Source organism: Condylura cristata, unplaced genomic scaffold (assembly GCF_000260355.1).
Source record: "Condylura cristata isolate star-nosed mole 26May11 unplaced genomic scaffold, ConCri1.0 scaffold00009, whole genome shotgun sequence".
Classification (NCBI taxonomy): Eukaryota; Metazoa; Chordata; class Mammalia; order Eulipotyphla; family Talpidae; genus Condylura; species Condylura cristata.
Window position 1 is genome coordinate 39,623,743 of NW_004567110.1, and position 5,453 is coordinate 39,629,195.

Consider the following 5,453-nt stretch of genomic DNA (forward strand, 5'->3'; position numbering starts at 1 on the left):
AGGGCCCATTTTTATAAATAAAATTAAATTCAGCACAGTCTTTACCAAGCTAGCTGCACATACCAACAGATTCAGTTGTTTTAAGGACCTCAATTCCTTCCCCTCCTTGAGATCATATAAAGACCCTGGGTCTTCAGATGGAGAGAAGTTCATTATTGAAGTGCTTTGTCCTCTCAAAGGAAGAAGACTTCTCTATTGTGGGGCCAACTGAGAATTTACCCACATTAAACCACAGCCCCTAAAGCCTCAGGCTTGGAACTTAGTGCAGAATAGAATGAGTTCTCAACAGCACACTTTACAGTTGAAAGGAGAGGAAAATTGTTCTCAGTTTCTGTATGGGGGTTCTCTAGAGAAATAGTACCAAGCACCAACAAAATGGTTAGGAGCACTCTCTCACACTCATCTAGTCCCCCCATCTAGTTTGATGGGACTGCTGTTTGGCCCAGCAAACTCTATGTGACATCTTAAACTTTCAAATGGGTACGATTGGAGGGAATTTCCATTCCCAACACTTCCCTTTCTGGGTTCAAGAACTGTTACTTACCTCCTGACCTATTCTTCTAATAAGGAAGAAGGAAAAATTAACCTTGAATCATACATTTCAAGAAATCCTTTGATATACCAGTTCTTCAATCAAAATCAGGAGATTTTGTTCTCCAAACTATTGAATAATTTTGATATTTGGGGAACATTTTTTAAGCAGAAATGGTTTCCCAGCAGATATTTATGTAGGTCATTTATACTTTGACCATTCAACTCTATGAGCACATAAATATATATTATAAGATTTAAATGGATATATTTTAATTCCCTTCTTTGTATTTCCTACTCACCAAGGACTTCCCATCCATAAGAAACCAAGCCTGGAGGGCAGAATAGGGTAAGTTCTCAACAATATACTTTATGATTAAAAGGAAAGGAAAATTGTTCTCCATTTCTGTATTAGGATTCTCTAGAGAAATAGCACCAACAAAATTGTTAGGAGCGCTTGCTCACAATATTGTGGAGTTTGGCAAGTGCCCGGATCTGCAGGGTGAGTTGGCTAGCTGGAGCCCCAGGAGATCTGATGGCTTAATTTTAGTCTCAGCCCAAAGGACTGAAAATACAAAAAGCAGATAATGTAAAAACACCCACACAGAACACCAGAATAAAATTCAACAAACTCTCTGGGTACCGCTATGGACCTAGTCAAATTAACACATAAAAATTAACAGTCACAACCCCTTTGGTTTCTCTTTAATTCCCTAAGAGCCAGCTTGTTCCATTAGATAGACCCCAGGTTTGCTGCAAGCTGGAAAATCCTGTCTAAACCCCCAAGATGTTAAATTCAGAGAAATGTGAAGTCTTAAATGGCCTCATTGGGGCCAGTGGATTTAGGGATAACACGAAGGTAGGGAGAGAGATAGGAAGAAGAAGAATTAAGATGAGTGTTTCCATTTGCCTTCTCTAGGTCTCAACCCTAAGGAGAGTACTTAAGTTAGATAAAGTTGGGAGCACTATGATCTGGGATCCTTTTGCCTGATCCTCTTCTGGGACTTTCAGCATGTGGGCAGACCATCAGGAAGCATAGCCAGTCAGTGGGCCGTGTGGGTGCATGAGGCAGCTTGAACAGCATGCCCTGGAGCCACCCTTGCTCATGTGTGGCGTGATTATTGGGAGTTTGAGTCTGTTGGAGGAGAGTGAGGGGCCTTGCAGCAGACTGGGTTAGGCAAGGACTACAGGTCTAGAAGACCAGATGGAGGATGGAACAATACTCACAGGGGTCAGTCGCCAATGAAAGCCAAGGAGAGGCCACGCCAGCAGGGAGGGGCCCCATACCCTGAGTGGGCGGACAAAGAGATGACTGCAAGTTTATCAGCAGCAGGGTGTTAGCAACAGACACCAGCTGAATGCTCAGGAACCACTCAAGCCAGTGATTCCCCAGTGGAGTTCAGAAGAGTCACTCTGCAGCTGGTCCAGAGAACAGCAGGCCATTCCCCAGACCCCGGCTCTCTGCTTCCTTGAGGTCACAGGGCCACAGAATACATAGTCGTCCTTCTGGAGAGGACTGAGGAAATAGAAGCATAAGGGACTGGGCATCACCTAGCCAACTATTTAATTGTGTTGCATTGGATTAAAGTTTTAATGAGATTTATTGTTTTCTTACTTCCTAGCCAATCAAATCAAATGCACACAACCATGTTTTCTCCTCCTATCTGAGTTGCGGGATGAGTACATTTGCTGCTGCTCTATGCCTGTGATTCACACTGTGACTTAAGTCCTCAAAGCTGTGAACAGGCGAGTCTACTATGTTGGGGAACAGGGAAGCACTGCTGTGGGGATGCGAGCCCAGCCCTTCACCCTTGGTTTCCACTTGTAAAAGGACAATGGGGGGTGGTAAGATGTCCTCTAATGTCTTTCCCAAACCCCCTCCCAACTCTATAACTAAATAAGGAAAGAAGACACGCTGTGGCACTCTGTGGACTGTGCTTTATACATCTATCCATTTCCAAATGGCAAAGAAGAAAGAGCTTGCACATCCTAGGGTTGTCAAGGATATGGCTTAAAGCACCCTGCTGCAGGTGAGGACTCCTTTTAAGGCTGCTTTATCTTTAAAAATATATGCACGTTTCATAACATGTTTTAATATAAAACATCTTCAATTACTTACCCTGGATTAAAGCTGATGAGCTGTAAGATCCACCATGTTTATCTTGTGGCTTCACTTCATTGCTGGCAGGCCGCTCAGGCCTCAAGGAACACTCATCAGAAGCCAGGATGGAAACAACACATTTCCTTAGACTGACATACTTTCCAATGTAGACACTCCAGATCTAGACCTGGGCACCAGAAAGGGCCCTTTCTCCCCGCCTAGGAGGGTACAGTTTCGGTGTTGTAAGATAAAAAGGTTTTAGAGATTTCTTTCGCAGTGATGTGAATATACTTAGTACTACTGAACTGTACACTTAAAAATGGTTAAATTGGGACCCTCCCTGGTGGCGCAATGGGTTAGGATGCAGCACTGCAAGCTGGCTACAGCCACTTCAGTGTGAATTCGATCCCTGGTCCCGGAGGTGACCCACCTGGCGTGGCAGACCTCTCCTGACCTACCCGCTGCTCCCCTCAGCAGTGTACTTCATAGATCTGCCTGTTCTGCTCCCCACTCTGTCTCTGGTGAGTCCTCTCACCACCCCTGCACCTCTGGCCTGTACCCTAGTTCTGTATTCATAGATAAATCTTTAAATAAATTAATGAATTAAATAAAAATAAATAAATAAAATTTGAAAAATGGTTAAGTTGATAAATTTAAGTTATGTGTTTTTGTTTTTACATTTCACTGAACTGGCTTTATTGGTCATTTTTTATGGAAACGGGAATTTATTTGCCAGGAAGGATGAGCCATCATACTTCTACTGAAACCAGCACATGGCATCCTCTTTGCTGATTCTGTTTCTGGTCCCAATGCAGCCTGCCCTGTGTTTCTTGTCTACAATGCTGAAACCCGGCCCACCCAACACCACATAGAAATCCAGGCCATAGATACCAATGTTTGGATTTTATTTGATTCCCAGATCGATGTGTTTCTGGATACCAAAGCCAAAGTTTCCAGTACCTGAGAAGTTATTTTTTCGTAACTTGTGGTCTCCCACCTTTAGCCCTTTCTCCAATATTTCTTCTGCCATGGCTCCACAGACTGTGCAGGGAACAGCAATCTTTGCATTTCTTCTGATGCCAAAAGATAGGGATGGTGTATCTAGAGCACAGGAGTCTGACCTGTGAGCTGTCCCAGCACCTTGGTTTCCCGAATCTGTCTCCACTCCCCCCGACTCTGATGTTGAGGCCGAGCTTGCGGATGCGAAGTTCCTACCTGGAGTTCTCCTTTTCACCCTGATCCTGCACCATGACGGAGAACAGGAAGAGAGTAAGTTATGTGTTTCTTGCCACAATAAGGAAAATAGAGTGATATAGTTTAGGAGATCACGTTTCCTCTGAAGAACAAGCTGAGATACTGTCTCACCAAATAAATGTCAAGGAATTTTCTCACAACCCAAACCTGCTTTCCTTTTCACTCTCCTGTCACCATGAAGCCAGAAAACTTAGTCCTTGTCCTTTGTTTTTGTTTTTTTAAGATTTATTTTTTATTTATTTATGCATACAAAGGGTGTAAGTTAGAGGTGGGGTGTGTTTGAGAGAGGATTCACCAGAGACAAGGGGAGGAGCAGAACAGGTAGATCCACTGAAATACACTGCTGAGGGGAGCAGCTAGGGAGACCGGGGATGTCTTCTGAGCTATGTGGGTCACCTCCCTGGCCGGGGATCAAACTGACGTCACAGTGACGGGTGATAGCTTGATAGCACTGAGACTCTGACCCCTGCAGCACCAGGCCCCAGCCCCCATCCCTCTGAATAGCTCTCGGTCCCCAAAAGTTACAACGTGTGTGTGTGCTGTCAAAGGAGGTTGGGCTTGTGGCTTACAGAAAATTTGCGGCCAGTTTTGCTTTTGCCTCTCTCCATGTTCATTTTCCGATTTCCTTATTTTTGTTGTTTATATTCCCATCACTTTAAAAGATATTGAGGCTGGGCCCTCCCTGGTGGCGCAGCAAGTTAAAGCACAGTACTAAGAAGCTAAAGCCACTTCAGCATGAGTTTGATCCCCGCCCCGGAGGTGACCACATGGCGTGGCAGACCTCTCCTGACCGCGGGCTACTCCCTTCAGCAGTGTACTTTGTCCATTTTCCTCTTTTGCTCCCCACGCTGTCTCTGGTGAAGCCTCTCACCACCCCTGCACCTCTGGCCTGTACCCCAGTTCTGTGTGCAAAAATAAATGAATCTTTAATATATGTAGAGAGAGAGGCTACATAAGGGGGTATATAATCTTCCAGATTTCTTTTAGGTAGGGTCAATGTCCTTACTAGGCACACCAGCAAAACACGGTATGTGTGCAGATGTGTGAAACACACTCAGCACTTGTATTCACTCTCATCTGTCCCTGCCACCACCCAGTCTCTCCTCACAGCACATATGATGAATTCACATCCTGAGGGGGTGTACCACCAACAAAATCTGACCGGAGGAAACAATTTCAATTCAATCAGAGGCCTCCTGCGGTTGAAGTTTACAAGGAGTGCTGCCAAGTCCCACTCTCTTGGCGGACAAACTGTGCAGACTTTGGGCCTGTTGGGAGGGTGAGGCGAGTTTCTTACTTTCAAAAGAGGGTTGATCCAAGATGTTTGTCTTGTTTCAATACTGTTTTTCCTAGGGAGCCGGGGGCTGGTGGAGTGGGGGTGGGAGTTCTTTCCCTGTTCCTGATATTTTCCAGAGATCAAAATTAAAATACAATGCACTAAGAGTAATCAGTGAGCTTTCAGAAGAATTGCATGTACTTTTGAATTCTATAAAAATCTATAAAAATAGTTCTTCAACCTTTCATTATGTGCAGGGTACATAACTGAGCGGAGAGAATTAGATCTTCA

The 5,453-nt window shown here is 44.5% G+C and overlaps 1 pseudogene; it reads right to left on the bottom strand.

The window, feature by feature from the left end:
- Positions 1–3,357: 3,357 nt before the first annotated feature.
- Positions 3,358–3,882, bottom strand: LOC101621941 (annotated as a pseudogene).
- Positions 3,883–5,453: the final 1,571 nt, after the last annotated feature.